The sequence below is a fragment of the Neodiprion virginianus genome, chromosome 5, assembly GCF_021901495.1.
Source record: "Neodiprion virginianus isolate iyNeoVirg1 chromosome 5, iyNeoVirg1.1, whole genome shotgun sequence".
Classification (NCBI taxonomy): Eukaryota; Metazoa; Arthropoda; class Insecta; order Hymenoptera; family Diprionidae; genus Neodiprion; species Neodiprion virginianus.
Window position 1 is genome coordinate 28,898,096 of NC_060881.1, and position 22,104 is coordinate 28,920,199.

At 40.3% G+C, this 22,104-nt stretch overlaps 1 protein-coding gene across 3 annotated transcripts in view; it reads left to right on the forward strand.

Moving 5' to 3' along the window:
* Window positions 1-22,104, forward strand: part of LOC124304632 (semaphorin-1A-like) — a 134,022-nt gene that overhangs the window by 42,005 nt on the left and 69,913 nt on the right. The gene's annotated exons all lie outside the window — the stretch shown is intronic.

Here is a 22,104-nt window from a genome sequence, read left to right on the forward strand (position 1 = left end):
ACTAAGTTTTCTGAATACGATTGTGTTTTGTTTTATCACGGTTTACTGGATTTCAAACAATTCCAAAATGGCGATATCACAGTTTTTGGTCAGTATGAATCTTTACGATAACGTAACTAACTTCAATATCATTGTAATCGACTCGGCCGAGAAATGTGTAACCACCTCTACATCGATCTTGCCTCTCAATTATACAACACATAAGTACATATTGGGCAGCACCAGCGGCTATATTTTCAAATAATTTGATTTTTCCTCCCCCTCATTTTCCATACATACTCGTTCTTTCTGTTCTTTACTTGCGAAACTCGGCACGCACCCGTCGATCCGATTACTTAATATGTTACACGTACACAAGTAAAAAAATGCAAAATCCTTGAATGGTAAAAGAACATGTTCCAAATCATGGTAAATTTATCAAAAAGATTGAAAACAACCAATTGAGATCCAATCCGAGGAATTATCGATACGTTGATAAAGATTGGCGCGAGGGAGGGAGAATTACTGGCCGGAAATACGTCGAAGCCTTGTATACATGTAGAGAAAAGTGTGTGCGCAGGATTCTTGGAGAAGGTTTCGACCCTTGAACTATCACAGATACTCGATGCTGCTGCTTCTGCCGTCCGAGTTGACTTACACCCTTGCCTATCCGAACCTGCAACGGTTGGTTTAACGGCTGATTCATCCGGCTAATAAGCGGACAATCTACCGCAAATCTTCGTCACGCAGTTGGGTCATAACAGAGGAGAGAACAGCTCAGTCAGAACTCGCATATCGATCTCAGACATGACTTTATGTCGAGCCTCGTCGTGACCGGGAAGTCGTGACTCCGCGAGACTGACTCCTGACTCGTGACTAATTTTCATTACGTGGCACCGTGGTTCGGAGTATTTCAACCCTCCCCCGCCCCTCACTTATCGTGTATTCATAATTTACGCCAACCTCCTGGTAATGTAGGTGGTCGGTATGGTTCCGTTTCAACCGTGCATGAATTGCGATTAGAATGATTATAAGAACGACGACGATGATGAAGGAGTATAACGTCGTGTGATGCGAGATGTGTAGGTACTCGAGAGCAAGCCTGCAATTAGCGAAGAGATGAAAACGCTCTTGTCACCATTTTATTCATACCGGTGGTACGGTTTGTCCTCTGCGTAAATTCCAGCCCGAATTAAGAGGAGAGACGAGACAAGAAGAGAAGAGGAAGTTGGAGGTAGAGATAGTGGAGTTGGAATCACCGCGTTCCTTTGCTGGGTAGTTACATAAACCTTCCTGCTCAAGTAGGGAACACCTTAGCGCTCTCTCTCTCTCTCTCTCGCTCTCGCTCTCTCCCCTTTTTGTTATCGCGATCGGTATACACGTCGCTGATGCAGCCCTCGCACTGTATGTGAATCGAGGTGTAGCTGGTCGTCTTCCCAAGGGACTTTATGACTAAGGACGTCTTCGTCGCCTGCACGGTCATCTATGTTGGGTATACATGATTTTAGGCACGAGATAATATACCAGTCTCTGCTGTCTGCCCCTGGGCGTGTTGGTAGTTGATTTGAAACGGCAAAAGTAGGTCGTCGTGTTGTTAGACAACCAAACTAGACCTCAACCTTTTTTAATAACGCGTACGGCAATCGAGAGCTTCATCTTCTTGGTCTTCTTCACTCACTCATAAAACGTCCGTGTCAAATATACACTAACACTGCTGACCAAGTGTCTCTGTTTATCCTGGAAATGAGATTCGCATAGACGAAAATACGATAATCGTCAAACGAGGTCTAGACCATTCGTGCAAACGTTGAATTGTTCAAGGATGGAGCCATTCCGGATGCTCATTGTCTTGGATAGTCTGGAATTACAAGAATGTCGTTTCTGGATGGTACATATAACCATTCGTCACGAATGTCTCTAATTTCTAATGGTATGGTTCGAGTTCCTGCAATTGATGATCAGGTCTGAAGTTATGCGCTGACCAGAAAGACACCGGCTGCCCTAATATTTGGACCAAGATGCGTTACCGCGGGTTTAACCATCGGGTAATCCACTTGACCGTAACCCGTGTAATTTCAACTACACACACGTAAACCTATATGTAAGCTCGACTGGCTTGCAGAGTGAATAAGTGTCGTAATTATTATTACTATACCGGAGTTAGAATTTGTGATGTTCTGCTTATCCTTCCGCGGGATGGAGAACGGCGAGTGACGTTCTCGCGTCGTCAGACGTGTGTGTGTGTGCATGCGTGTAATGACGGTCTCGACGCCACTCCAGAAGCACACACTCCATACCACGCATGGCTAACGAATTCCACCTGCACGAGTTATGCGGTACACTGGGGGACCAGCTCGGCGAGATATTCGCGACAAGCTGAGGACAGCTGACTGATGTCCTGGTATGTGACATCCTTCCTACTACAAACACGTGTCGTCAGTCCAGCCCCACCGCAATTCGGGTTGCATGACGCCTCAGGCGGGAGCAACGTTTCGTTGTTCTTCTCGTTGCCCTTTTTTACTTTTCATTTCATTTTCATTCGCAACCTAATGACAGCTCCGACCTCTTGGCTCACTCGTGTTGACGATTGAAAAAAGTTGACGGAGATCATTTATACTTGGAATACATCAATTACAGTGACGTACGGAGATGAGAAGATCACTTAGCGTGTCGCAATGACTCACCGAACTGTGTCGGTGAAAAATCAATACCGCATAAAATTGATCCCGCAATTGGCACAAGTCATATTCAAGCATCATGCTTGCGCAAATGACGTGTGTGAAAGAATTCCTTTGCGAATTAGCACGTCATTCGGTACGTGCAACGGGTAATACTCTATGCTTTGTTGTAAATGGCGTCAACGTTCATGAACGTAATACAAATTGCGGCCTGATTACATTTCGACGTCTGGTAAAGACCAGTAATTCTTGCACGATTGACCTAAACTCACTATTCGTTACGCATTCGGTATGATCTAAGCGTCTTTGCAATTATGACTTAAGTCACGCTGTCGATTAGATTATTGAACATTGGAATTGAGCGAACCTGCAGAAATCATTTATCGATCTGTCGCTAGATCCGTGTGACACATCGCTTCACGGTCATGAGTCAGAGTCAATTCTGAAGTTAGTAACAGCGAATTCCGTATTAACGATAGTAATTGCCGCTCTATTACATTCTTTCCATTCGCGAGCCGCTGAGCAGAACTCGAGGAATTATTTGATCGATAGCACGCTGAATGGTGGAAGACAAATTATCGTTCGCCTCCTACGTCTGGTGTCCTTTTTGCTGGCTCTGTGACACCACATTCTCCACGGTCACATATCTGCGAGTCTCTGGCACAAAGCTCAAGCATCGTACGTCGACGGACCTCCTGGTATTCTCTTCATTGGGTGCTGGTGGCATCTCTCAGGAATTGCGTGACGCTGGTAGTGGGAGAATGTCGAGCGCAAGAATTCGTGGTTTCATACGGCGTTAACGCAACGCCTGCCAGCAAGCAACGCTCAGGTCGTAGGTCAGAATTGCTTTTGTAAAGGCGGTCGGTCAGTCCGGTGGGTCCGTATTCATCGACCGCAGTTTCACGACTAGGTTCTTATTGAGGCCGTCTCTACAGTACCACAAAGAGAGACGGAGGTGTATAGAAAGAGAGAGAATTTCAGATTAGATTAGATTAGATTAGATCAGAGATCGAGTTGGATTGGATCCGACCCGATATTCCGGGAATTGATTCCTCACTGCGCAGATAGTAAATCGATGATAATTTCAATCCATGCGTATTGTACACATGACATAAGTTGAAAAATTCTTTGCTTCCAGCACCGCAGTCCGGAAGAATAATAATAGGATATAACGCATTGCAAACACCTGAAGATAAGCAAGATACGCGATTGCGATAAGAGAGAGATATCCGAAGGTCGAGAAACGTGTGGCATCTGTGTCGTCGCTGAATCGTCTATGCCAGACATCGCAGAGTATGCGATATGAAAGACGGCGACCAAACGTAGCCTTTGCCCTGCTGGTTGTTGTGAATTCGTTGAAAAGAAAGTTTAGAAGAAATTCTTCTATCCTAGAAATTTGAGGTTCCTATGATAATCAGATGGCGGACGCACTGTGTCGTCCAATCATGTTAGTGCCGTAGTTACCAGACGCCACCGACAGATGGCGCGTGGTTCGTTGAAAATCGGAATCGTTCCTGGTTCGAAAGAAGTCGTAGATTTGACGTTTTTGCTCGTGCGATGTTGAGCCATTTTTATTTATTTGTTTTTTTTTTTTTTTTGCCCCGCTCATCGTGCGTCTACCGGAAGAGTACAGAGCAATTGTAATTTTTTATAGAAAAAGCTACAACCGAATCAGCGTCTAAAATTCGTGTTTATCTGACGAATATACGGGTGCAGTGCCACCGACTTGTGGCTGCTGGAGGAGTTAAAAATATACCGCTGTAAGCGCAATTGATCCTAATTGAGACTATTCTCGTATAATTTAATATTCACCCCTCTCACTCGCTCTCATTTGTCGCGCACAGACTACTGCAGCGCTTAGCCTGCATGCCGACGAAATTAGCAACGAGTTGAAATAAATGTCCCGACATCCACCGCACACGCTTCACATAAATAGAGTATTATGCCCCCTCTGACAATGAGTGTACGTATCCTCTTTTCTACGGTCAGGGGTTGGCAACTTCTCGCATTCTCAACTTGTTACCTGGGTAAAGTCAAGGAGCACCAAACGCACAAGTTGCCAACCCCTGATTCTACAGCCACAAGTTACACGTCATTCGTCATACGTCACGAGATGTTAGACTTATCGTGGTACAGGTCAAAACGAATTTTGCATCTAATGTCGTCTAATTCTTACAGCGACAATTTCTCACGTGCTGGGCGCAGGTATTTTACAGTCGTAATGTACAACACGTCCATCACTATTTCACTCGTAGTCATCAGTCACACTCTCGGTGCAATCATCTGCCTACCTACCTACTCACCTTATATCTAACGTTATTTCACTCAATTTCAACCAATTTCGCGATGATGTAAGTGTAATTGGAACGTGCGAGCGCGTCTACCCGCCGCCATATTTGTAGGGTCGTTAATTTGAATTATTTTTAAACTTTTGTCAAGAGATTTTTGTTGGTAACGTTGAATTGAAAGTTGATTTATTTCTTTCTTACTCTGGATATATAAAATTTATCGCGGTTCACCCGTGATGATGGATGTAAAAAGAATGGAGGGTGAGAAAAATTGGTGCAATTTACGTAATTTCAAATGCGATGCATTTTATTTCTTCATTACAGGTAGTGTTCTGCGTCGGCGAAGCGCGCTGCGCAATTTACTCATTAGATTCTATTGTGGTCGTCCCGTAGGATGGTAGACGTAGGTATATCGCAGTGTCTACCTACTGCTGCTGCGGACACGTAATACATATTTGCAGTCCCGAATACATAAACGGCAATGCGTCGGCGTTAAATTTGTGGTTAGCAATTCAATTTTCCACACCACCACAGGGATTTTCGATATTTTAACCGTCCACTTCGTTAATACGTTCATCGATTCGTTATCCAATTTTCACATTGCCTGTAAATAGCTAACGCTGCTGCTGACATGAATTTTCTCACGTCGGGTTCTAAAGATTGAATCATCGAACACTAGCTCGGAAGCTATGCACGGACGAAATCATCTTCTTTTACAGTCTATGTTTTATCCGACGATAGGACGAATCCAACGAGCCCTCGTGGATGAATTTCGAACAATCCAACCTTGAGATATCGAACTTTGAAGTGCGGAACTCGCGCGAATCACGGCTAGTTTGACAGCGCGATTCGCGTCGCTCGCGCTAGTCCTTACTTTCAAACTACGATATCTCGCTAACGCCCTGACCGATTTTAGACTGCGAAGACTTGTTGAATTCACCGCGACGTAAGCTGCGATGCGAACAACGAGACGTCTGTTTCACGTGGTATGAAAAAAAAAAAAAACAACAACGAACAAAAATCGCCTGTGCGATGAAAAACCACGTTGCGTTGAGAACATCTGTGTGTATCCCTTCGGAGAGACGGAGAAGACTTGCGGGTACGGTTTTGAAAGCATCCGGTGACCTTTTACGCGATGAAGCCTCGATTGCATGGGAAAAACGTGCGTATGTACATTAACCAGATTAAAAACAACAAAAAAGAAAGAAAAAAAAAAAAAAAAAACAACAACTTCGTTATTTACATGCGTGTATACCGCAGACGCGGCTTTTGTCGCTAACTCGCGACAACCAACGGCACGACACTTCGGGCGAACGATGATCCCTCGGGATTTGACAACTGTGACAGCGCAACGCTGACACTTTCCTAACCGTGAATTCAGCCTCGACGTAATCGTCGTGGATGTCACTAACTCCCGAGGCTGCCGCTTCCTTGCCCGAAGCTTTGTCTCCGTACCGCCGAGATTCTCGTTCTAATTGAATCGCTGATTGGTTCGAGGAGACTCAAACATCCTCCGCAATTAAGCCACCGGATTCAACCCCCTTACCTTCTCCCTCCTCTTCCCTACTGCGACCGGAGGATCGCAAATAATTGGAACCCGGTCGTAATATAGGTACCCTGCCAATTCGATAAACATTCTCCGCTGTCTGACCGAAATCGTCACCGCGTGACACGTTATTAATCGTCACGCTTAGTTACCTGCGACACGTATTGTTTATTACCGACACTAAAATTTTATCATATTCATTGCTCGGTGATAATTTTTTTAACTCACGTTCCTTTCAAGACGATTATATATATATATATATAAAAAGTTTCATTTATTCATCACCTCGACCTTTTCTTCTATATGTTTTCAACTTTTTTCTCTTCTTCTTTTTTTTTTCTTCTTGTCATGTCTCTTCCTTGTAAAAAAATAATTCTTCACATCAGGGCGATGTTGAAGTTGGACTGCAAATGCGACTTCACTGCGACGGCTTTGATAACTCAGTAGTTAGTTACATCAGCTTTAATCGTGCCTCGTCAACGAAATGATTCTGAAATTACGGTATCTCATCGTTTGAAAGCTCATATAACTCGCGAATGACGTACAAAGGTGTCGTCAAAAAGGAACGCTGTTCTTGTTGTTTGAGCAGAGTCTTCAACTCTAGGTACTCGATAAATTTTCACGTACGAAATTGAGAGGAAAAAGTAAGCGAGTAACAGAAATATCGAATAAAATTGCAACCAGAATTTTAATTGCAACAATTTTGATCTTATTACGGTTTTGTTTACGTGGAATGCGAATTTGATGACGATTATGGATGATGGATAGGATTATTTGAGGTCGAAAATTATTCAAGGACCTTAAATAACTTTTGAAAGAGTAGATTTATCATAAAATAATAAAGAGACCTTTTTTGCAGAGCGTTAAATTCCCTACAAAAATACATCCGCGAATTTTCCGTACGACGCATCGTTAGCTAGTTATAAAAATCAATAGGAACGAAAACCATTTTTCCCGTATTATTCTTACAGAAAATAGAAAAGTGCGATGCGCAAGCTCTTCATTTTAATATTAAGAGCTAAAATTTTAACAGGCGTATTGTTATTTCTAAATGAAACTTTTGAACCTGTTTCCAAGGGGTAAAATAATATTTTTAGACACACCCTGATATATATATATATCAAATCAGCACGTATTGGTGTTCATTCTCATCCAATCCCAATTAATGTCGGAACAGTTGAAAAATAACAAGGGTTGAAAAAGTAAAAGAAATAACCGGCTCGTTCCGTTCGTTCCGCAAATATAAAACACAATGCTTTGATCGTGTATTGTATAAACATATATATTTTGTATATCTATGGGTATAACCTTTGGTATATTATATATATATATATATTATATATATATTATACACATTCATCTGTACACATACGGATGCATACTTTGGAAGAACGGCAGCAATAATTACCGCGAAAATACGACGAAGAACAAATATAATAAATAAAACAATTAAACTGTTTGAATAAAATTTCAATTGGTTCGTTTTGGGAAAATATTTATCTTTATTCGGTAAAAATTTTCGCTCAAAATCGCCTGAACAAAAACAAAAAAAAAAGAAAAAGAAAAAGAGAAAGAAAAAGAAAGGAACAATCAACGATCGAAAATGGAAACTTTTTTCCACCGTAATTTGGAACATTGGAATTATTATCGACATCGAGTCGGTCGTTTTTGGCGTGGCATGGTTCCATGGTTCCATGGTTACATGGTTACCTACTCAATAATATCTTCTCTCGGGTTTCGTGCAGGTCTCCGGGCACGTATCATCGAAATGATAGCTACGTGTTTGCCTTGTGTTTGCCATTTGTGCGTGTCGATGTAGCATTTCCTGCAGCGAATGTTCCGAACCGGATATGTGTTACAGAGTGCCCTGCAACTCGGGGGGTGATGGTGGTGGTGCTCGGGTAATGCGAAGCAAAAGCCATTAACGGCTTTCGCTTAACTACAAAAGGTTCTATGGTGCAGGGTGCACTTTCCACCCGCCTCTCCGGTGCATCTCGAACCCATTTCCATCCCCCGTCCCGCGACTTTTCTTCCTTCCCTTCCCTTTCTCAGTCGTCTTTAATCCCAACCTATACACCGCGCAACACTTCGCCTCGTCTCTGTTTCTGTTCATCGGACGTTTTACATTCCATTCAGCAACTTATTTGCCCCTGGAATTCCCTTTCTAGCTATGTATATTATAACGCTCTTTTCTCTGAACAGAGAAATTTCATCCGTTGCTGTATCATTTTGCCGGTTATACTACAAGTTGGAATTCTTGCCAAGCGGTAATCGAATATTGAGGACATTTTTATACGAAGTTGACCTTCTTTACTTCGTTCATTTATTCCGTATCATTATTTTTTTTTTTTTTTCTTGACAACGAACTTCTTTGCTTACATTGAAATTATAATTCCAACCTGTGAATTAAATCTTTATAATGGTCTATTGTTCCTACTTTTCGTATCTTCTGTTTATCCGTATACAAAAAATGTAACAAACTGATGTTAATTTTTAATTATTTTCTCATGGTCTCCACCTATATTATTCTTATCGGTTTACGAACGTATCGACAATCTTCGTTCAATATCCTTACGATTTAGATAATTATTACCTACTTTATACAAAAAAAAAAAAAAAAAAAAAAGAAAAAGAAAGATGTAACTGCGTGTATATAAATATGTTCCGCACGATGTATTACAATTAGTAGTATTTTTAAAAGGATGTTTTTTTTTTCATTTTATTTTCTTCCTTTTCTTGTTCTTAAACGCGTACAAACGAATGGATGAAAAAGAAACGAATGTGGTTAAAGGGTGAAGGGGGGGGGGGGGGGGAGGGTGCTTAGCTCATGTCCGCAGAGTGAAAACACCGCTCGTTAAAATCATGAACATATTATATGCGAACGTGGCACACACACACACACACATAGACACGCATACGTTTATAGTCCGTGCATTGCCTTGTACACTGCTTATAATTATAGAGGTATCGCACTGTATAGCGCCTGCTAATATATCATCTTGTGTAAAGTGGCCCGGAGTAGCTTACTGCATAAAACACTAGGTGGGGTGGTGCTGTGCTATTTGCGGAGTTGCCCTTCGCCTACGAGATCTCAGCTATGCCTATGTATCGGTGAGTGTTTGCTGCGCATGGGGTAAACGGGTGGAATAAAAAGAAGGGAACTAGGGGGGAGAGGAATAAAAATGAGAAGGATGAAGGTTGAAAGTAAGGAGGGAAAATAAAAATTGGAATAAAAAAGGAAAAGAAAAAGAAAAATAAAAAAAAGAAAGGAAAACACACACATACACACCTTCTGTACTCTTGATCAGGGCTGGATATCGCTGCATTCGTCGTCTTCTTCTTCTTCTTCCTTACTCTAGGATTCTGTATACCTGTAGCCACTTGCACCTTGCTTCCTAGCTAGCAACCAGCTCGAAGAAAGATATACTAGGGTGATAGGAGGTGATGGAACGTAGGTAGAAGAGGTACCTGGCTTTGAGATATATCCAACCGACACTTTCCTCTCTCTCTCTCCCTCTCTCTCTCTTTCTCTCAGCACACCCGGGTACGTTTATAACGTAAGTGTACGTACACAGGGCAATGTTTTATTTCCGCTCATTTATATCCTACCTTTTCCACTTGGTTGAGGAAAAAGTAAAATGGAAGGGTGTAGGTATACGTGTGTGAAAACGTGCTGCAGGAAAAAGGGAAATTACAGGGTAAAGAATCGGCGAGGAAACGAACGGTGTGTAATTGTATTATGGATACATTGTTTGTGAATATATTTTACAAATTCAATGATCGGAGTGGATGAAGAAAATTGCGAATTTCCGGAGTGAAAAGTTGATTCAATTACATCGGGGAAAATTTACCTCTTGTAGATGTAACTGGGAAACTTTCAACTCCGCAGCGATACACTGTACCGAGTTTCTTTTCATTCTCGTTTTTTACGTTTGGAATCTCGCCGAGATCGAACATAACTAAATAAAATTCTGAAGTATCATCTTATCCACGCGTAATTGTTATAATTTTTAAGATTGATTTCAAATCATCTCCGTGACGAAAAATACTTGGGGATAAATATTTCAGTTCTTAATAACAACGGTTCGACTAATTCCGGTCAAAAGAGTTACCATACAAATATGTAATATGCATATACCACAAAAAGTTAAAGGAGAGGGAAAAAAATTAACAAATACAAACACAGAGTGTTACGGGTTTATTTCATCGAAAGTGACGACGAAATTTCGAAAAGGCGATTAATTAATAGAGGATCAGGAAGGATCAAAACTCGGCATCGGGGATATAAAAATTCCGGTCGTACGTGGAGATGAATCGGTGCTCAAATTTCCCCAATTTCCCGTATCTGCCGCAGGTGCGGCGGTTTCACCTTATAGAACATCTCGATAGTTCCGAAGTCGAACGAAACGACACATGGCGAAAGACGTCGTCAGACTCCGAGCACCACCATCCGGTATCGGTTTTGATCGAGGTTAAAGCCGATCACCCGCAAGTTCCGTATTCGCAATCCGCGCGTATTTCTTCGATCCAGTAGTAGAAGAGAACAGTTCTGCTGAAAAAACGTCGCATCTGTTTATTCGATATCGCTCTACGAAGGAAGGAGAAAAATTCTCTCGTCGTGAATCATGAATGAAGTTGTAAATAAAAAAGTACGGCTCGTTTCTCTCGTTTCCTAGATCGCGGGGTCAACTGGCGCCAGTTGACACTGTTAATTTCGCAGAATCAGCGACGATCGAGGGACTCTGCTGAGGCCAAAGATCGAAAGGAGGTTTGAAGGGTGGTGGGGGACGATGAACAAACAACCGTGGTAGGGAGGTAGGTGAATCCCCCCCGTCCCCCACCACTCTGCGCCGCTCGTCGGCCCGTTAGCGAGTGTGCTGCCCTCTAGAGACGCCACACAGAGTCACGTGACACCGGCGAGACCGAATAACCGCTGCAGCGACCTCCAACAACGACGACGACGACGCGCGCCTCAAATTAGCCGAACAATTTTGCTACTCGGTCCTCTTTCTTGCCCGTTATCCCCCACCCTTAAACCTCTCGCCCTACGCCGTCATAAAAATAATTCGCAAAGCTCTGAGGACCCCGGGGATAACTGCTTGCCACTCTTTCCACTCTCTCGCTGTAACAGCCCGTAATGGGTCTCTTTCACTTCTGCCCGCCTGTAGTATATATACAATATCTACTGTTATAATTCGCAGATGCGTGCGTGTGTGTGTGTGTGTGTGTGTGTGTACAGCAGTGCTTCGTATAATAGCGATACGAAAATCTGAAAACATATGCAAATTAGAGGGGATTTTAATTCGGTCGGGATTTTTTTTTGTGTGATTTTTATATGAATCTTCTTTTTTTTATATGTATATATATATATATATACATTTTATCTCGCTTACCATTGGTTGTTTTTTTCTCTCCCTCTCTTTTCTTTGTTTTTCTTTTTTTCACTTTTTTTTCTCTCTCTCTCTTTCTCTCTCTCTCTAAATTCTTTTACTTTTCTTCGTTACATGTTACGGGATAAAGGCGGGTTGATTCAACGAACGGTTGTCGAACCACCTCTATTTCCATCCAAAGATGTTATTTGGGTAAATTTGGATTCGTTCTCGTCCCATGGCCTCGATCCGAGAATGAGGCAACGAATGGTAAATGCGATGAGGAAGGTTTTTTCACTTGTATCCACAGACGATTTATTAATGTGGTAAATAGTGTAAACGGTGTTGACGAGGTAAATTTTGGAGTAACATATAGAAATGGATTTGAAAATTTCGAAATCGAACGGATCAATGAACGTTGAAATATGAATTGCTTCAGAGATGGAAGATGGAATGAAAGTACGAAAGGTGCGAGAATCCAAAAATTTTAGAATAGGGGAGAATAGAATTGGCAGATTAAGGGTGACGACGAGTCTGGCGTGTGGCTGGATAGAAATAAGTAGAAAACGATATAGAAGCTAGTTTAACGCGAGAAATGTGGAAAAGTTAGCAGGTAGGATAGAAAAAGATGTATAACGTACAGATTATACGAGTTAAAAAAAAAAAAAATAGCTGTATTGGTTTCTGTCGAAAATGAAGTTTTTTCATGTGTTTCACGAAATTTTCTCAAGTTTTCGGACCTGTGTATACGAAAAACAAACTTTCAGAAATGTCTCGGTCACATACGAAGAAAAAGTCTGAAATTCGATTTAAAAGACTTTATAAACAAATTATAGATGTAACGAAAAATCGTCATATCGAAGTTTCTTTTTTCTTTCAATGGTTTTATCTTCTACTGCAAAAGAAAAAAATAAAATATTCAACATTTGCATCTACCAACAATTGTAACGTTCGCGATAATACATCATTGTTATACAAAATTTCAGAGAACAACTCATAGAATGTTATTATTGCTACCGTGATTTTTATAGCGATTTTTGAAATTAATAAACATAATTCTGACACGTTATCCAGAATAAGTGGGCACAAAACTTTTTACATTCAGTAGACGGATAAAAAGTTTTTCAGAAAATTTTTATAACGAGACAATATTTTGATTATGTACATTGTACTTGATGATGTACACTTTCAGCAGTCGAATTGACCTGTGAGATATGATGAAAAATACCGTTTTTACAGCTCGTTAATTTTATTATATTTCATGCCATATCATCCGCATTTTATCTCTCGATTTTTCACCTTCAATTTTTCATCCAATTATCCTGAAATAAAAACATGCGTATATGAACAAAAAAATATAAGAAAAAATACCGCTACGAATTATTTAAATCAAGGCCGATTTTCACGCTCTTTTATTATCATTAATGAGATCGTCAAAATTCATAGGCGCGCATTGTGGAATTCTCGGTGTTATAACCTAGCTTATAATATAATATAACTGTGTAACTCGAGTTTCCAGCTTTTGTGTGTTTTCGGAGAGTATAATAATTCATCCAGGTATGAATATACGTGCATTTACAGTAAGAGACAAACGCCCAGACACGTAGAAAATCGCGAGTATCCTCAGCAGCTCTATTTTATCTCATTTCGGTAGTTTGGGTTCAGTTTACTTTCCTTCATTCCGTTTCATTTCGTTTCATTTCGCTTCATTTCATTTCATTTTTACTGCGACTAATTTTCTTTTATTACATTACCCTACTTGTTTTCCGTCCCTCTCTCTTTCTCTTTATTCACTTTCCTCATCCGCGTCCCGTATTTTTAATATTTTTCATTTCTCTTTATTTTTCCTTTCTATCCTCGTTTTACATTCGTCGAAATTAAGTAGCTGCTAATAAAATGTATACACGTGTAGAATGAAAATTGAAAAGAAAAATACAATCTAGTTATAACGATTCAACTCGTTAACGTATTTATGAATATATAATTATAAATTATAACCAAGCCGCCGGGGGGCTCTTTTAATTGAAAACATTACGTCAACAATGCCGCTTCTAATCATCTTATTGTTAAACACCACTAAATACCGTATTAAATCTTCTTCTTCCGTGCACAAAGTCAACTAAAATTTGTTCCGTTTTGTCGACACGTTCATTCAATCTTATCTATACGTATACGTATATTTTCTTTTCCCGATTCCTCGGTAATCTCCAATCTCCTTGTATCAATCCCGTTTAACCGAGTCGTTTCCGTTGGCAATAACGAGGTCTTATCTCTATTGCCGGGGCCAGTTTAAGCTCCACGATCGAATCTTGACTGTTAACTCGCGCTTCAATGTATACGTGAAGTTAGTCATACCGTACGGATAGATGACCGGTAAGTAAATTTCATGTACATATCACACACCTAGAGTTTTAAGGTTCGCACGGACGCTGGGTAACCTTACAAGCACTCAAATAAAATCTATACTTACCTAGATAAATGCTTGCTGCTGGGTGGCGTTGGTGTATGGAGGCCAACGAAGTGCGCCTCTTCAACCTATATTATCAGCTCTTCCGTACCGTGTATCTACAATGTACACTTGTACGCGATGATTACGAGGCGAATCATTTTTTGGACAAGTCGTTTAGGTTGGCAATAAAGAACCAGACGCCAGCGCCACCGCCGACAGGATGCGAAACGTTTGACTCAAGTCTCTTCAAGAACGTCGCTCTAATAAAGTTTTGTATGCTTTATGGACATTGGGTTTTTACCGGCTCCGCCGATAAAGAAACTACCGGATCGGTAACACAGCTTCTCACGGCCCCAGATCCGCCCGTACTGACTTACCGGCGGAGTATTGGTCACGAAAATTTGTCCAGCGGTAACGGTCATTAAATTCTTCCGTCAACCGTATTACGTAACTGAACGTAACCTATGGTCGTCGAATCTGACTAAAAAATACAAAATTCGACGTTCACGGGTAATACGTTATGTTATGATTCTGCACTGCCGATGTAACCGACTTGTCAAAGAATTTAGCCGTCTCATTATTACTGTGAACAAGTGTACGTACCGCGTATGCATACGTCTACTTACGTGCACACGTATCGCTCCGTACCGACCGAGTTTACGTTTTATCCGCCATACCAGCTTCTATACTCACGTTTCGCTATCGCATAAATCTACACACACAATATTTTTCAGCAACTCGATGTGCGTGTATCCGTCTTTTACACAGCTCCGTTACTTGTCTGCGGCTCATCCGGGTCACTGTTTTACGTATACGTAATATACGCGCGCGCATATGCGATAGCCCGTTTTTGCGTTATACGCTTTTATTTTTTCACCGATACCGGATAATAAGAAGGGAGAAAGAGGAAAGAAAACAAAAAATAAACACGTGGGTAGCTCCAAGTGGAAAATAAAGGAAAGCGGAAGAAAAATATCTCGGGGAATTCACCGAATGTACTAAAACGAAGGATGCTGGTTGTTTGCATATATACGTGTACGTAGTTACGTATAACCTGTGTGGGTGGGTGTGCAATATCAAAAGCAATTCCCAGATCTCGTTTTTTTTTTATATATACCTGTTCTACCAATTCGATTAATCGGAACATGAAAAAAATTTATTCAACTTCAGGTTCTTGCAATAGATTATATTCTACGTCGTTTGAGATGGTATGTATGTGCATATATCACATACATACATGCAATATGAAAGAAAGTCGTTTACAAAAAAAAAAAAAAGATTTACACAAACAATATGAACGATGTGATCTTGCGGGATTTTCGTATACTGCAAATAAAAGGGATAAACTAATTTTTCTTTTCGGTAGTTCGCAAAAACATTCCATGCAAGTTTCCTTTCACTTCTTCTTTTCCCGCCTCGATGGAAAAAAAAAATTGAAATTTTCATTCTTTTCCCGTTTGTTCAGCTCGTGAAAGAAAAACTATCAAAGCGATCATGATTACACTTTTCTTTTTACATACGTTCCTACCGAGCTGTATAAATTAAGCTGTACACAATATTTCGTATCGAAAAGAATTTACAAAGTTTCTTCAAACGTCAATAAATGTAATTTAAAATTCTGCGAAACTTCATTCCAATGGTTGTTTTAAAAAAAAAGTATCCAAAAAAAAAAAAAAAAAAACTTTAAATAAAACAGCGATGGATTAGAGTTGAAGTAAAAATTAAGAAAAAAAAAAAAATTAGACAATTGTTTTCGAATTATTCGAAGTTGACTCGGCGATTGATCGGGAAAAAAATTCGTCTTCACATGTACCCGAATTTGAATTTAAGAATTTTTCGAGTCGAGTGTATTACGTAAGAACGGATTTTACCCGGAGGGGTGGGAGAAAAAGGGTTGAAATTGTAGAATCAAGGGCTTTACGCGGCGAATGGCTCGGTTTAAGGAGGCGAGCTTTATCTCGGCATACCCAGTTCTTGGCTGCTGGCTGGTTATAACTTCACCGCTAATTGAGCGTCTCGGCGCCGTTTATTTCGGGTTATCGCGTTACTCTCGGCGTCTATCCCTGTTCGCGAGTTCCTGCTTCCCAGCTAAACGCGATCAGCCGTAACGCACCGGCACCCTACCTCGTTATAAGGGGTTGAACCTTCCCGCCTACCGGAAGGAAAAAAGAGGGTGTAATCAATGTAAAATAAAAATAAAATCAGAAAAAGAAGAAGAAAAAGAAAGAAACGCGGAAAAACGGAAAAACTCGTCCCATATTTCCATCGTTTTTTTTTTTTTTTTTTTATTACTCCGGCGATTTTTTTTCCATTCCCTGCCGTATAAATATATATATATATATATTTGCACGTGAAAATCTGTGACCTTTGGTTGCAGCTGCCGCCGTCATACTTGTCGCCTCCGAATTACGGTCACCCGTTTTCTTTCCGTATCTCACTTTCTCCGAAACTGCTTCCTCTTCCCGTTCTCGTATATTATCAAAATTCTTTTACACGGCAGCGCAATTTTATTGCGATGCGAGTTATTTCATCGCGTTTATAATGCTCCACGTCGGTGTGTAGAATCGTTATGGCCTTTTAACTACCAAACTGTTAGTTAAACATTTTTAAAACGAAAAAGTAAATGGCACGAGTTAAAAAAAAAAAAAAAAATATGGTCTCTGCTCTGTAATTTCTTGCGTTCAAAATATCCTTTCGTTACGATTTTTAGATTGTAATAATAAAATATTATTCTATACTTGTGTGATTAGATTATTTGCTGTCCGTATTTATCGTACCGTACGAAAATTGTTCGTTTTTTTTTTCTTTTTTTTTTTTTTTGTTTTACTTTTGGTATAATTGTTTATCTATTTATATATTTATTTCGTTATTGCCAGCAAAACATTTAACCGACTGACGTTGAATCTTGTGGCACAATGTCTAATCGAATCTGCGGAAATCGATGCGAAACGAAGGAACTCGGTGTAAAAAAATGGTCAAATTAGTGTGTACCAAGAAAAAAAAAACTGGTAAAAAGAAAAACAAGGGAAAAGAAGGAGACAGGAAGTTGCGGGCTAAGCGGCAATATGTCTCCCTTGTTATACGCATATATATATATGTATATATGTGTGTGTATGTACACCCTATCACACTTCACCAACTTGTGTCACAAGCCGCTTCGTATAAAGCATCGCTGACGTTGCCGTAGAATAATGCGTAGATCAAAAGATCAGAGCCGAAGCGCTTGTTCTTATATATTTCGTTTGTTTTTTTTTTCATTTTTTTTTCTTTTTTCTCATTTCTTCATTCAGTTTAAAATTCAGTTTCGTTCAATACTACGTACACATATATATGATACAGAGAAATTTAAAGATTTCGTTTAAAATTTGGTCCGCGGAGAAATGAATACAGCAATCGATCCACGATTTTCAATGTTTCTTCAATTCTTCTTAGTTTATTAGCTTACAATGTCTTACACTTGTCTCCGCGTTAATTTCTACCCTAGAAGATGCAAAAAAGTGTGCAGAAAATAGTTGCACGCAGGCTACTAAATTGAGGAAAGTGTGGAGATTCTCATTCTATTTTATTTATTTATTTATTTATTTTTAATTCAATCTACGGGTTCATACAAATTTGTATAATCATTCTCACTGCATACGTGGCATTTTTTTTTTTTTTTTTTTTTTTTTTTTTTATAAAGATAGGCTTCGCCCTGCACTCAATGTGACGGCCTGTGCAGTGTCATTTAGGTGTATATAACATTGAGCGTGGGTGAAGTAACTTGACGTTGGGTTCTGTTGGTTGCTTCTGTAGGCCGCATGGAACGACCCACAATCAGTGGAATTAGTTTTAAACCTGCACGAGAGAGAGAGAGAGAGAGAGAGAGAGAGTGAATTAGATAAAGTATGACGTCATACGTCAACTTGGTTTGTAATTTCATCACTTGGTATTTTTAAATTGTTGAACAAAACATAGTGGCTTGGAAATATGTAGATTAATTTGTTGCAGTGAGAGAAATTTTTAGTTCCGGTTAACGCTCAGTCCTTGACCATTTTCATTTTTTACCACAATCGAAAAATATAGTTCCAGGTAGAAAATGAAAATTAGTTTTCTAGCTGTTGTCAGTAAGTCTAGTATCCGTTACTATTCTTTGCGAACCGTTGCGAAAATTTAATGCTCGTGCAATGATAAATTGACGTTGAAGCCTTGTTCAATTAAAAAAGTAGAATGAATCGGAGAAACTGATTTTGCGTTGCAATAACCAAAAAAGGATCGACGATAGCGCAAAATGTTTAGGCGTACCTCGTTCTTCGTAATTCCAACAATATTCAAACAGTTTTTTTAACGATACCTGTTTTACTCAATTTTTCTAGTTGCTATAACAAATGAAATTTTTCTCAGTGTGATAAATGCTCAACGTGCGCAAACGAATGGATAAAAAGTATGGATTTTTGGTCAACGATATCCTTGATCAAAAGAGTATGTATATATGTATATACGCAGAAAAAGTATTGCTGACATTTGGGATCGAGTTAAAAAAGGAAAAAATTAGGGTGATTTATGTTGTCGGATTGGTTGAATTGGGTGGGTAATCATTCGAGTATTTCCAATTTGTCCGGCATCTCTCGATGACCGGGAATCGGAAGTCCGTGGTTCGGTTGACCCGTGTCATAAGAGGGCGAGGAGAGTGGAGAAAAGAGGCGGGCTCGACTCGAGGAGCCAATCTGCTAATCTGGTAAATAGGTTAACCACCGACGTACAATTGGACGTTGCGGAGAAGAACCGGCGATTGTTTTAACGTTCGAGCCCTTAACTGGTATATAGAGATTTTTCAATCACTAGTTCCGCTCCCGATTTTACGTTATCACGTACCTATTATAACGTTTATCCACGAGTTACGCTAATGAATTCAGAGACGACGTAAGACACCCTCGAGCTTAAGGATCTGTCGTAGGTATAGTCGGGTCGTAAAACATCCCCTAAATATAGGGTTGAAAATTCTCGCTGAAACCGATGAACTTGAATTCAGTGAATACGATCGAATCCAGCTCTATTCTGGGTAAGGGAAATAGTCTCTCAATTATTTATTACACAATCGTATCGAGTTAAATTGAATTGTTTTTTTTTTTTTTTTGTCTATAAGTCTTTAACGAATATTTATCCCCAACCACAGAAACGAATAATACCTATACACGCATGCTTCATCGCCAACGTTTCTAAGTTCTAATTAAAAGATTATTAATTCAAGTATTCCGACGTGGAAAAGGCGACCAATTTTGTCAATTAGTATACCGATTAAATTATACTAATACAGATTAGACACGGATTTATTTCATCGAGTAAGGTATATTATAACCTTCTTCTACCGCTGGATCGTGAAACTTGTGTTATTACATGAATATTCATTGAAGAAAAGTTTGTCAATTAATAAAGGCTTAATTGATTCCGTTATGTACATCCATTTCCGCGTACGCGATTCACCAGACGACATGCCTCGGTTGGGGGGGGGACTGATGGTTTTAGAAACTCCGTTATTCAAACATCGTCGCGGTGTGTGAAGGTATCACCGTATGTACTTGCACAGCTGTGCGGTGTATCTTACCTCGGTAAATATATGCACAAAACTAGACCCAACGCGTATCAATTACCTTAATAAACCCAAACATTTGGAAAAGCAGAAACGCAAACTCACTCTCTCTCTCTCTATCTCTCTATCTCTCTATCTCTCTATCTCTATCTCGTTTGGATAAAACATTATTAGTCAACATGCGCTGGGTGATATTTTGTTCACCGAACTCTACTTTCGATCATTCGACTTTAACTTACATCAGGCTTATGAAAGGAATCTCTTTACACCACCATATCATCCAGACTCCCAATGGTGAACCGGAATTCTGACATTGGTGTTGAGCTTTAATCTTTACCGGCTCAAAACAGACAGACAGACTGACAGACGGACAGTCTGGTTTTTGTTGCAGGACGCTTCGTACATCACGGCTGAGTGGTGTCGTCGGCGATGAGAATGAGGGGCTCGGAAAGCCTTTTTCGTAATTAAAACAGGCTGGTGGTCATTCTCAGGACAGACGCTGCAGAAACACGCGTAATAATAACGATACGGTTCAATGTCCATGGTCAGTTTCCCGGCTACATCCCCCTTTCACTCGCCACTCATCCATCCATCCATGCGTCGATCCATCTTATTCCCGCTTATAGTTATTGAGCATACAGAACGCGCCTAATTCCGACTGGACGCGTGCCAAGAGTAATCCAAACGGGCATTCCTCCCTCTTCGTTTGCTCCACGTTTCGCTCAGTGCTCAGAGGCTCCCCCAAGTCGATATGTTATGGGCATGAGCAATGCGGGTGGGTGACGTAAGGTCGTTTGTGCACGCGCGTTACGCGGTGTGCGGAAAAGCCAGACACGTATCAGGTAGTATATGTATACATATACAATATCGGGAGAATCTCTTGAAACTGAAAATGAACCGCGCATGCGCCAAATAATTCAATCTTATTGGTCGGCGAAATCTTCCCGCAGCGATATTCTTGTCTGCGACGCAGGCGGGCCAACGTACGCGAAACGTTTACGTTTGAATTTTCAAAGAGCGTAAGCATTAAATTCCGGTCGTTCTTTGAAGAATCAACTTTCCGACCCGATAACAAATGCTTCCCAAACCTTTCCGAGTCGCTACCTCAATTATTCGAGACTCTAACCTCGAAAATTCGTATCAACTACGTCGCTGGCAGAAACAGTTTGACGGCTGAAAACTCGGGATGGCCAGCCTGCCTGTGTGAACAGCCGATAAAACTCGCGCATGCGCGGTTGATTTTCAAGTTTCAACAGATTGTCCCGGTATACTCGGATGTGTGTACAATATGTACAACTGTAATACCTGCGAAGCTCGCATATCTTCTCCGCGTATACGGGGTGAATTTCTAACGACCGAATGTTACGTCGAATGTTAAACTTTAACGGGCACGATCTTAAATTCGAGACCAGTTGTTCTCCAGGGTGATCAGCAGTCATAAATTCAGATGAAGGTTCTCCTTGATAAATGTAACATTAAAAATTTCTACAGTTGTCTGCGTTGAGCACAACTGTCAAAATTTTTTAGGTTATGTTCGTGACGGTTCGTCACCCTGTAAAACAATCGCTCCTGGATTTTAGCGCACGCGTATTGAACTGTAGCAGACGACGGAACATAAAACTCGACGTCTCTCAGTCTGTCTGTTCCTATGTTCCCTTATAACTTCAGAACTGGTGAACCGATTTTGATTGGTTTTTTTATTCTGTGGATATCTGCAACGTTTGGTCATATTTTGGCCCATATTTCTCCACAGTCAGATCAAGAATTTTGGAGATATAACGATTTTTGTAAGACAAGTTGAAACTGGATCACACACTCAATGCGAACGCTGAGACTAAACTCTTACGGATAGAGAAAAGTTATGCTCAAGAGTTTTTAAAGTCTAGACGAGCACTACGAAAAAAAAAAACGTACGCGAGAGCATATGGCTGCTATGTATAATAGTTTTAAACCGAACAAGCATTTGAAGATATTTGCGTACCAAGCCGTGACTGACTGCTTGTTTAATATAATCTAGTATACATGTTATATCTCGCGAGATGGCGTGTCTGTTCAATTTATCGAATGAGATCGACAGAAACGTGTACGAATTTTGTATATTCAACTACCGGACACTGTCGGTGTGTTTGTCAAGGATTCGCAAATTATGTATATACATATACAGTGAATAAAAAAATAAGTACACAAAACGGTAGAAAAAGAAGCAAAGTGAGCCAAAAAAAAAAAAGA